The sequence below is a fragment of the Bos indicus x Bos taurus genome, chromosome 20, assembly GCF_003369695.1.
Source record: "Bos indicus x Bos taurus breed Angus x Brahman F1 hybrid chromosome 20, Bos_hybrid_MaternalHap_v2.0, whole genome shotgun sequence".
Lineage (NCBI taxonomy): Eukaryota > Metazoa > Chordata > Mammalia > Artiodactyla > Bovidae > Bos > Bos indicus x Bos taurus.
Window position 1 is genome coordinate 3,496,059 of NC_040095.1, and position 12,890 is coordinate 3,508,948.

General features: G+C 46.4%; 1 pseudogene; it reads right to left on the bottom strand.

Moving 5' to 3' along the window:
- Positions 1-10,120: 10,120 nt before the first annotated feature.
- The window catches only part of LOC113878836, a 54,038-nt pseudogene continuing 51,268 nt past the window's right edge, over positions 10,121-12,890 (bottom strand).

Sequence of the window (12,890 nt, forward strand, 5' to 3'; positions counted from 1 at the left end):
TTGAGAACTGAATCTGGCTCGTTAATTCACCACACTGACCAGCAGACTTGGTTGTATCAGGTCACCTTAAGGCCCTTGGCAGACTCAGCCTGAATTAATTATTGAACTAATTCAAATTAATCAGTCTTATTGGCAAGATCTATCAGTGGCCCCTACCTTCTCAACTGTAAAAGACTAGATAAGCTTGATGATGGGAGTTGTACACTTTCCACGTTATGTAAGGACTGCCCATGCTAAATGCTTGCTGGGAATCATTACTCTCAAAGTTTATTATGTAAGAGGCACTAGCTCATGCATTATGAGCAGACCAGGGCAAAAATGACATTTAAGATATTACACAAGTTTTAGAACTAGTGGCTCTACAAATAAACAGTGATTTTTAAAAGAAATGGGAAAAAAGAATTTATAAACCCAATAAAGATGCAACAGGGACCAGTGAAGATGAAAGGAAAAAATTTAAAGCTGTGGTGAGCCACCTTCTGAAGCCCTCGGAACACTCAAATCCAGAATAATTCCTCACACAGAAGAATGAAGGGGTATATTCTTAGAAATGCCAACCAACAACTTACCCTCCCCTCCTGCCCCACCCATCACCACCACTGAGCTGTTTGGATTCCATGTGTGAAGTAAGATGAAGCTGGCAAAGAATTTGACCAAAGAGGAACCCAACTGTCCATTCCTTCTCTGGCCTTTTAAGCAGACTCAACCCAGATACTTATCCCAGCTGCCCGGGGCATATTATATACCTTCCTTGCTTGCTGCACACCCAGATCACACCAGCTTACCCATTAGAATGGCCAACGATGGGTAAGGTGTATTAAGCACTGACCATATACCAAGTCCTGTTCTAAGCACTTTGTATACATTATCCTACATAATCCTCACCAAATTTCAAGAGAACTCAATTTAAAATTGAGGCACAGAGAAATAAAATGACTTTTCCCCTGGTCTCACAGTGGTGAAGTTGGGATTTGAAATCCAAGGTCTGATTCTAGAATGTTTTGTTTTGAATACCCGTTGTCCACCCCCTGGACTTTCCAGTCACTGGGGCCATATCTGGCTCCCAGTTTCTGCCCCAGGTTCTCCTTATTTGGGGAGCCCCAGTTGGGAGACTGAGCTGGGACTGAGTGTGCTAGTGTGACCACAGGGTCAACTGGGTGTGTATAGCTGCAAGAGAGAGGAGGTTTTTGTAAACAGCAAAGAATCAAGGCTCAGGGGTTTGCATCTCTTTCCTTTCAAGAGAGAAGCTAAAGACAGAAGCCAAAAAGAGCTAGGTGTATATGTCAAATGCTTCAGAGAGCAAATAAAAGAAAACCCAATTCAAATCAGCTTGAGATAGTCATTTTATCACTTCATATAAGAGTTTGCTCCTTGGAAGGTAAGTTATGACAAACCTAGACAGTGTACTAAAAAGCAGAGACATCACTTTGCCAACCAAGGTCTCTACAGTCAAGGCTGTGGTTTTTCCAGTAGTCATGTATGGATGTGAGTTGGACCATAAAGAAGGCTGAGCACCGAAGAATTGATGCTTTCGAATTGTGGTGCTGGAGAAGACTCTTGAGAGTCTCCGGGACTGCAAGGTGATCCAACCAGTCGATTCTAAAGGAAATCAACTCTGAGTATTCACCGGAAGGACTGATGCTGAACCTGAGATGGCTCCAATACTTTGGCCACTTGATGCAAAGAACAAACTCATTGGAAAAGACCATGATGCTGGGAAAGATTAAAGCAGAAGGAGAAGGAGATGACATAAAAGGAGATGGTTAGATAGCATCACCAACTCAATGGATGTGAGTTTGAGCAAATCCAGGAGATAATGAAGGACAGAGGAGCCTGGCGAGCCACAGTCCATAAAGTCACAAAGACTTGGACTCAACAACTGAATATCAAGAACAAATAAGAACAAGTGTTGTGGAGGGTGTGGGGTAGGTATTTCAAGGTCAATTGATTCAGTGACTCAACATATCATCAAGGACTTGGGGACTTTCAGTCTTTCCATCCACCATCCATAGTGTCAACTTCATCCCCAGGCTGGGTCCCCTGTGTCTATGAGAAGACTGTCAGTGGCAGGCAAAGCTATCATAGCCTCACAAGGTTTGCTGGGAGAGGAAGAGAGCCTGGCTCCCTATGGCCCTCTCAAAACAGTAAGAAACCTTTTTTTCTCAGAACACACCCTCCCCCCTCTGCCTGGAACTCATCCTGGCCCATACACAGAGTGAAGCCCCAAGGAACATTGACTGGATTGGCCCCTTGAAGGTCTTTGGCTATGGGAGCTCACAAGACACTAAGTCATCATGCAAACATCTTGATCTCACAGAGGTCATCAGTGGCACTGATGCTGGCCATGCACGTGCTCGAGTAGGATTTGGGGACAACAAATATTACTAAAGGAACAAAAGAATCATCTAAAAGAACTGCTTGTGGGTTCACACAAGACACCCCAGGGGATTCCCAGAAATAAACAGGGAGACATTGAGGAGCCCAATGTTCTACACTGCGTGATTGTAATAAAAGTCTATAAAAGTTGAATGCATTTGCACCATGAAACTGGAAAACCCCAGAGAAAAATTAGGTTCCATTTGCTTTAATGACCCTTAAGGATCCACTTGTACCCTTCTACCTGACCCTCGGCCCTCTCCCAGATGTATCTGTCCCCTCTGGCTCTGTGCATCAGAGCACTTGGCAAGAGATACCCTCCACTGGCATGACCTGTTCCAGATGGTCAATTATGCTGGCTGCCCAGTCAGGGGAAAGGCTCAGACATCAATCAACCCAATTTATTCATTAACTTGAACAGCCCAAGTCGTGTAAAAGGAAGTTGGCTTAAGTAAATAAGTTTCTAGTCTGGCTCCAATCATTCCAATAACCCCATTTCCTCTCCCTTCAGCCTAATAGTCCTCTGCTTGGATCTACTCAGGTAGCACTTATGAGGGAAAAGTGAAGCCCAGAAAATGACGCTTGTCCTCAAAACAGGTCAGACTCCCTGCATATTTCTTGACAATCAGTCAACAGGTAAGGAGAACCTCAGCATCAGACATTGGTAGATCTGATGCTATCTGCAACACTAAGGCACTCACTCCTACGCTTGCTGGTGGCTCACAACTGAGACCCACCCTGGGAGTTTCCCTTGACAAAGACTATTTTTGACCAAACTTTAATTAGCTCCCCTAAACCCCCTTCTAGACTAAACCTAAGCTTTGGGCCTCCATGTACATCCATGCTGAGTCTAGTCTCAGCAGCAATCCTGCTAAATCAGTTAGCAAGAATCTGCCCCCCAACCCAGCACTCAATATCTGATCACCCTTGATATCTGCTCAAGTTCTTCATCCTTCACTTTGGTGTATATAAGTCTTTGGCCTGCTTTAGCAAGAATCCTTCTAGGCCAGTTTAGCAAGAATCTTCTTACCCTTGATGTCTCCTCTCAGTCACTTCCCATCCACTAACCTCCTTACCTTCTCCTGGGCTATAAACCCTCATTTGTCCTTATATTCAGAGCTAAGCCTGATCTCTCTATTGCAATAGTTTTTGAAAGTCTTCTTTGCCTTAAAAAAATATCAGAATAATGTTTTTCCTTACCACATTCAGCTAAAGGAGACTGTCTCATCCAGTTACACCCGCTCTGCACAGAAGCCCACATTAAATGGTTGGTAGATGCAGGGCTGCCAAGGCCCCAACACCCATGCCTCAATTCAGGATGCCTCTGAAGGGCCATCTCAGCTTCAGAGTCCCCAGAGGGATCAGCAGAATCCTCTTTTGCACATGCATCAAAGTTCATCTTTTTGTCCATCCAGTCCTGCTTCCCTCTCTACAGGTGCCTACTAAGGGTAGAAAGGGACTGTATTCTGAAGGAGCCAACATGGGCAAGAAGGGATCACACACTGGATGAAGGGGACAGGATATAATTGAAAAGCAGAGAGTTTATCAATATGGTCACACGCCCTTCGTACACAGGATCTGACACCCTGGCAAGGACCCCAGGAGAAAGCACTAAATGTGCTGCTCAGCTGCTTTTAGAATGGCTGACTCTTAGCAAAGTAGAAATGCTAGGGCTGCCATTGTAGATGACAGGAAAGGGGATCAAAGGACTTGGAAACATGGGCTGGATATGTTCTCCAATCTCTTCTGCAGGTGAGCCTAGAGGATGCATCTACTGATGCAAGAAGTAATGTACTGATGACAGGGAGCACAGTATCACTGAAGTCCAGGGTGGCTGTTCTCCCCAAGGCCAGGGCTGATGGGAGGAGACACTGTTGCAGGGCTCCGTGAGAGCAAGTGGTTCACAAAGTAATCAAGGCCCGGTTGTGGTGCTAAACTCACAGAAGCCAGGTTGGAGCAACATAGTAATGAGTAGCAGGGTTGGGTGGCAGCCACGGGGGCCGGCCTCCAGAGATCTCAGGAAGATGGGAAGTAGAATACAGTGCCCCAGGGGCAAAAGAGATGGATCCCTAAAAGGATGTTTCTCAGACTATATACTTAAAAGAAATTAAGGAGGATTGATCAGGAAACCAAGGGAAGCTACATCAATAAAAAGTCACAAGCTACTGCCCAGTATTCAGACCTGAAAGCTGTCAACTAAAGGAGAGTCCTCATCCTCAGGAGGAAGGACCCAGGCACATGGCAGCAAGCACAGAAGTAATGAATTCCCCAACCATTCCCCAAAGGGAACTGTAGCCATTAACTCAGTAAAATATCCAGACATTCCGAAGACCATGAGACACCAGATCGGAGTTGCAGCCACATTGTAGTCCCCAGTGACAGCGGGGGGCAGAAGGGAGCCAGGTCACCAGAGGAGGCCCGGTCCAAGTCAGGTCTACAGTGAACCCACCTGGTGGTCATATTCCTGGTCCTCAAGTGTTAAGTGGAATGGATACTCATCACAGTTAGGTGGATACCCACATTGGTTCCTTAATGTGTGGAGCCATCCTAGAGGAGAAATCCGCTAAAATTGCCCCCATCCCTTTGCCAAGATATTAAATCACAAACAATATTACATCTCAAGCAGAATCTTTCAGAAGACATGCTTAATGACCTAAAAGAGCAGGCATGGTGGTCTGCAAAATACTTCCATTTAATTTACCAACCTGACCCCACTCCTACAGAAACCAGATAGATTCTAGAGGATGACAGTGGACCAAACTCAATCAAGAAGCAGCTACCATAGTTGCTGGCCCAGGTGTGGTATCCTTGCTAGAGAAGACTAACACAGTTCTGATTCATAGTATACAAGCCAGCTCTGGTAAATGTATTCTCTTCTCTCCCTGTCAAGAAAGAGTACCAAAAGCAGACTGCATTCCCATGGGACAGTCGACAGTAGAAATTTACAGTCTTACTCTAGGGACATATTAACTCTCTCACCCTTTTTCATAAAACAGTCCAAAGGGGCCTGGACACTCTACAGAGCATCCCGTTTATCAACGACGAACATGGCAGATATCATTATATCAGTGACATCGTGTTAGTCAAACTGGATGAGCAAGAAGTGATACGTATGTTGAAGGCCTTGACAGGACCCTTAAGCTCCAGAGTGTGGGACAGAAAACTTGCAAAAATTCAGAGATCCTCTACATCATTGAACTTTGAGTTTTGCGGCTTAAAGCAGGCAAGAATAGATATACTACATAAGGGATCATCCCATCCAAAATAAAGAATGGCTGCTAAGCTCACCTGAGCCCCTCACAGTGAGCAGAAAGATGCATCAAGGAAATGCATCCAGCCTTCCACTCATTCATTTATTTATTCATTCATCCACCAAAAACTTGTTGACAACTACTCTGGGTGACCTGCCCTGGGCCTGAGGTTGAGATGGGGTGAACTGGGAATTTCTGATGGTGTCCCGACCTGGGCCCCCAAAATGCTTGGATCCTGCCTTTACTACCACCACCATCCTCCCCCAGAGGGAACCCAAGGAGCAGAAGTGGATGAGAAACAGAGGAATCATTTGAGAAACAGCATCCCAGGTGACTCTACGAAATGCAGAGCATGCTAAAGTTCAAGGTCAAAGTAAGGCCACCTCTCCTTCTCCAGATTCTTTTAGTTACCTACGCTCTTCAAAATGCCCTCCTGGAAACACAGGGAACACTCAATAAAAATCCAGACTGTCTTGCAGGACAGAGGGTTTCCTCAGGGATCATGAGAGCTCATGAAGGCAGGCTGGGGTTTTCCCCTGAATGGTGGGTATTTTTGAAGCTGCTGTGTGGTGTGCACACGCCCTATCCTCTCAGGGTGCTCGGCCCCCAAGCGCTCCGCGCCCTCTCCACGCGTTCTGCTCGGCAGCCACTGAAACAACAAACATGCCCCCGTTGTACACAGGCTGCCTGCCATGGGGCTCTGCCACTTCCAAAACCATCCAGCAAGGCCAGTGGCACCGGTCCACGTGCTTCCAGGTGTCAGTGGGGACAGAGGCTGAAAACTGGTCTCTTGAAGCACCCTTGGCTGAACTGAGTGAGTTCATGAAAAGAAAAAAAAATTCCCATTGGGCAGCAGTGTGTCAGTTCAGCCGACCTTTTCCAAAGTAGGGTAACCGTCCTTATGGAGCAAAATGGCCCAAAGCAAGGGAACACCAGGTGGTATAATGGAAAGTACAGAGGATTTGGTGTCAGAAGGAGCCAAATTCAAATCCTAGCTCTGTCTCTGTGTGGTCTTAAGCTATAAGAGCCTCGGTTCCCACATCTGTAAAGCAGGAATACTAATTGACTTCACTGATGGATCAGAGGAGAGTACAGTCGTGAGGTGCCTGGAACTCAGCGGACTGTCTTGGAGTCCCTTTACCATAACTGGATCGGCTTTCATAGGATCAGAGCTTGTCAGAGTTGGAGAGGACCACGCAGAGCTTCAGTTGAATATTTAATTCTTACAGCCCCTGAGGCTTCTGTCTTATGGCTGACCTCATCCAGAATGGGTAAAGAGGTCTCAAGAAGAGAAACCAAGACAATATTTTATTCAAAAGAAAAATGTGAGAAGGTGTCTTCTCCCACCCCAGTTTCTGAGATTTTGCCATCATCCGTGCTTGCTGTGTGAGTCTGATATATGGACCATGGCAGGAGAGTGTGACAGAGGAAGGATGGAGAGGCTGGCCCTTGGCAGCCAAGCAGGGATCCATGACTTCCCCCATATGTTGTCCCCTGAGCCCAGTGCAGGGTATAACTCACAGGCTGCATCTGCAAGATGGCCTGGAAATGCTTCCAAAGAGAAGAACACGGTGGAAGCAGGAGCTCTCTAAATCACTTAGGAACAGCTCATTCCCAAGTAATACAAAACTAATGAATTAAGAGAGCATGTCGGCCCCTGAAACTGAGAAGTCCAGAGGCAAGATAGGTTTCAGCAAACCTAGTTAGTGAAACTTACTAACTTACAGTGGTGAATCCAAGAAGTTTGTTTCTTTCCATCTCTCCCCTCTGCCTTCTGCCCAAGGCTGCCTCGCTCAAGGCTTCCTCCCCTCTCAGCCACAAGGTGGCTGCTAGTAGAGGTGGAAGGACATCCTAGTCCACTGGAAAAAGAGAGCTCCTTCAAGAGAGCCTCTGTGAAAGAACAAACAACAAAATAAAAGTGGGGGAGAAGCTTCCTTCTCAGAAGCCCCTAGCAAATGCCAATCACAAAGTCCAGGGTATTGAGCTGTGAGCACAAGCCAGGGTCCACCTCTGGTAGTGAGGACTAGGGCTGCTTTCCCTTGAAGTACAAGAGATACGTGTGGACAGCACCCAGTTGAAACCTGGTGAAAACAAGATAAAAGGGGAGTGAAAGCTGGGAAGCCAATAGCAGCCAATGGGAAGCCAACACCACCAAAAGCTTTGCCTACCCTGGATATGGGCTTTCCAGGTGGTGTAATGGTGAAGAATCCACTTGCCAATGCAGGAGACTCAAGAGATGTGGGTTTGATCCCTGGGTTGGGAAATTCCCTTGGAGAAGGAAATGGCAACCCTCTCCAGTATTCTTGCCTGGAAAATCCCATGGACAGAGGAGCCTGGCGGGCTACAGTCCATGGGGTCATGAAGAGTTGGACACGACTGAGCACAGCACAACAGCAGCAGCCCGGACAGGCATCAGTTCCGATTCTTCCAGCATGTTCCCTGCTCTCCATTCTCCTGAAGGTAGACGAGTGAATCTGATAAGATCATCTTTCTCCAGTGTAAACATGGCTCCTTAATTGACTAATGTCTTAGTTGAAAAAGTCTGTGGTCACCCAACTCCCTGGAATCACTGGTTTCCAAACTTTTTACCAAAGAGCACTTTTGTCCGTGAAGCAGTCGAGGAGGGTGTTTAAATTGCAGCAGGAAGGGGGTGCCTAGGGAAGGAGAATGCTGAACAAGCTAGGCTCTGCATCACCCTCTTCTATTCTAAGCTCACACATATAACCCTGGCACCACCTTAAAACGAGTTTCTAATACCTGTTATTATTTGCAGACTTGACCTTGGGCTTTGACCCTACCCCACATCCTACGTAAATGTCAAAGCCTTCAACCTCTGCCTTCAAGAATTCAGTTTCCTTGAACTTTCTTGTGGTCCAGTGGTTAAGAATCCACCTTTTAATACTTTGATCCCTGGTTAGGGAACTAAGATCCCACATCCCCTGGGGCAACTACTGAGCCTGTGAGTCACAAAAAGAGGGAAGCCCCCATGCCACAAATAAGACCCAATGCCTGCCTCTGCCATATCCCAGCTGTGTAACCTTGGGGAGATCACTTTATCTCTCCTAGCCTCAGTTTTCTTCTCTAGTAAATTGCAAGAACAAGCCACAGTTTGGACAACAAAAATGCAGCCTATTAGGGCACTGGGTTGACTGTTGCATTTGTAGAATCTCTCTATTTACTATCCAAAATGGCTGGAAATGCTTGACCTGCTCAACACCCAAGTTAACTATATCCAGGCTCCATTTTTTTTTAAGCTCTTTATAAAAGGAATTAGAGGCCCCTAAAGACAACACTTGCACTAAGTGGACTATGAGTGGCCCCAGGCTGGCTCCCCAGAGCTCTGTAATTTTCTACAGACTCTCCAAATAGGATGCTTACAGCTAAGTTCCTACTCCAAAGCTGGGTCTGCTTACAAACATGCCTGCCCCTCGGAACTGCACTCTGGGACTGCTGCTGAAAGCAGCTTTAAAAGCTGACTAAGGTGTGCAGCCCTGGGTCTTCTCATTGCTCCTTCAACCTCCTGCCTTTGGAAGCCGGGCTGGTAGACTCCACCAAGGCCCTGACAATGAGCAGAAAGCTGCCTTAAGAAAATGTATCCAGCCATTCTCTCACTCACTAATTCATTCATTAAAAACTGTTGAAAGGCCTCCCCTGGGCCTGAGGTTGGTGTAGGGTGGAGGGGTGTAAATTGGAAACTATTTGATGGTATCACCATAGGGGACTCTAGGAATGCCTGGATCCTTCCTTTTACCACCACCATCACCACCCTCCCCCTGAGGAAACCCAAGGAGCAAGAACAGAAGAGAAACCAAGGAAGCATTTCAGAAACAGTATCTCAGATGACTTTTATAGGCAGAGCACTCTAGACAAAATCTGAGCTCAAAGTAAGGCCACTGATCTCTACTCCAAATCTTTTTGTTGTTGTCAATTTTTGGAATGCTTTAATCAACAGGATGGAAGTATACAAATGAATTTCAAAATTAAATCAATGCACCCAAGAGGGAGATCTAATATGAGAGTACCTACAGCTCACAATGAGAAACCGGTCAGATGGAAGAAGGCCAGAGTCCAAAGCAGAGAGTGCAGAGGGATGTGTAAGAGAGGACGGGCCCTGGGACCGGAATATCAAGACGTGCTCAGCTGACGTCTTCAACTTCCAGACGCCCCAAGGCCTTAGTTGGTGGTTTGGGACAAACATAGTATTTGGTCACAAAGAGCAGCAGTAGAGATCGGCTGTATCTGGAGTGAGGAGGGAGGTGAGACATCTGGGGGGACTGCAGACAGTCTATGATAAAGTAGACGGAAGTATGAGGGCGCGGGCGCTAATAAGGCTCTGTGTCCCCTCACGACAGGCGCCAACCAAACCGCAGCAATGTACTATGAAAAATGACTCAAGTCACTACTTGAGTGGAAGATATGAAGTAGCTACGGGAAACTTCTGCGGGAAAGGTCCAGCTAATATGGAGAAACATACGCATTCAAGCACTGGTCATCTATAGCGCCACGTTCAGAGCTGGTGGAGGAAAGGAGCTCTTTCTGGGTGACTTGCAGAAGGCCATCTTTTCTTCACGGAGAGGACTGAAGCATTCAGCTCTGTACAAAGTTCTGTTAGCCTTCATCTTGTCCTGTTTTGCCTTGTATTTGGAAGCGTCCCTGGGCTCACCGCTGGGATTGCTCCAATTGTCAGCCTCAGCTGTGCTCTTGTAATGGCGCCTCGTGGACGTGTTAAAAACCGGAAGTCTCTCAAATGCTTCACGTGAAAGGATAAATGACAGCATCAGTAACCACGCCTTCCATAGAATAGAGTTTTAGATCTCCTTGGAAATATCTAGCATACAGACGAGAAATTGGCAAGCCACAACCAAATCCAGCCGACGGGGCGGCTTGGGTAAGCTCCAGCTCGGTCTCAGAGTAGTTGAACACGTGTAGTGAAAACGGCAGTCTATTTTTCAGAGTGGAGCCCACCACCTAGGTCACCTCTCTTAGTGGATAAGTCTTCTTTACCAGAGTAACCAGGGTTTTAACAGTGGGTACCCTCTTTTCTCTCTTCATATGGTTCGACTGTTGTTCTCATTGAGTTCTTGAACAACTCAAACAGCACGAGAAAGAGGTGTGAGGGCACATAAACTACCTGATTAGATTTGTTTGGAGCTTTGGCACTGAATTCTTCAACTTCCAGCTCTGGAGCTACCAGATAATATAGCTCACAAAGCATCTTGGCAGTTTCATACACATCTTTCACAAGGCCAGTGACGTTGCAGGTGGGATCAATATTCCCGATGTGTCTCAGATGTGCAGGGTTGGTGTCACTGCCAAATGGAAATGTGTGCTGGTTAATAAGCACGTGGAAAGAGATGTGGTTGGTATGAAATTGGTCCAGAAAATACTGGGTGTTACTGCTAATGAATGGATCAAACCCAAACTTCTCCTTGTACTCAATCACTCCTTGGGCCATTGTAGGAGCCACATCATTGTGTTTATTTCTGACTTTAATTAGGACTTGTGGAAAGTTATCCAAGACCTGTGGATCTTCAGGGCTCTGATTTTCATATTCTAGAAGTTCAAGAAAACTCTGCATATACCAGCTCTGAACCAATTCCACCGAAGGGTTGTTAAGCAAGTCCTCCAGCAGAAGATTAACTTCTCGCATTGTGTTAGCCAGGCGCACAGGAAGCTCCTTTTGTAGGAACATGTATGAAGTTTTCTCACACACATTTTCTCTCCCTTGGGGATGCTAGCTCCAGAGCACCAGCAGCGGAAATCTCCTGGAACCTCCTGATCGGCAGGATGTGCACCTCTTACCATTCCTAGGCCCAGGCTGTCCTGGAAACCCAGCCAGGCTGCACAGAGCCACCCAAGGCCTCAGAGTCCACAGCTGAGGGATGAGGACCCCCAGACCAGCAAGCTCACCTAACGCCAACTTTGGGGTGGGTGGGAGGGTGGGCAGGTAACTGTCCTTGTCACCAGATGAACCATATCCAGCCACCCTGGCCCACAGAATAGGTGTCTTGCCCTACTCCAAATCTTAATATTAAAATCATCAAAAAAATAAATAAATAAATAATCATCATACTGGGGACTTCCCTGGCAGTCCAGAGGTTAAGACTTTGCCTTCCAATACAGAGGGTGAGGGTTTCAATCCCTTCTCAGGGAGCTAAGACCCCACATGTCTAATGGACTAAACACACACACACACACACACACACACATATATATATATGTATATATCAGTTCAGTTCATTTTAGTCGCTCAGTCATGTCCAACTCTTTGCAACCCCATGAATCGCAGCATGCCAGGCCTCCCTGTCCATCACCAACTCCCAGAGTTCACTCAGACTCACGTCCATTGAGTCAGTGATGCCATCCAGCCATCTCATCCTCTGTCGTCCCCTTCTCCTCCTGCCCCCAATCCCTCCCAGCATCAGTCTTTTCCAATGAGTCAACTCTTTGCATGAGGTGGCCAAAGTACTGCAGTTTCAGCTTTAGCATCATTCCTTCCAAAGAAATCCCAGGGCTGATCTCCTTCAGAATGGACTGGTTGGATCTCCTTGCAGTCCAAGGGACTCTCAAGAGTCTTCTCCAACACCATAGTTCAAAACCATCAATTCTTTGGCACTCAGCCTTCTTCACAGTCCAATTCTCACATCCATACATGACCACAGGAAAAACCATAGCCTCGACTAGACGGACCTTTGTTGGCAAAGTAATGTCTCTGCTTTTGAATATGCTATCTAGGTTGGTCATAACTTTCCTTCCAAGGAGTAAGCGTCTTTTAATTTCATGGCTGCAGTCACCATCTGCAGTGATTTTGGAGCCCCAAAAAATAAAGTCTGCCACTGTTTCCACTGTTTCCCCATCTATTTCCCATGAAGTGGTGGGACCAGATGCCATGATCTTCGTTTTCTGAATGTTGAGCTTTAAGATAACTTTTTCAGTCTCCACTTTCACTTTCATCAAGAGGCTTTTGAGTTCCTCTTCACTTTCTGCCATAAGCGTGCTGTCCTCTGCATATCTGAGGTCATTGATATTTTTCCCAGCAATCTTGATTCCAGCTTGTGTTTCTTCCAGCCCAGCGTTTCTCATGATGTACTCTGCATAGAAGTTAAATAAGCAGGGTGACAATATACAGCCTTGACGTACTCCTTTTCCTATTTGGAACTAGTCTGTTTTTCCATGTCCAGTTCTAACTGTTGCTTCCTGACCTGCATACAGATTTCTCAAGAGGCAGGTCAGGTGGTCTGGTATTCCCATCTCTTTCAGAAT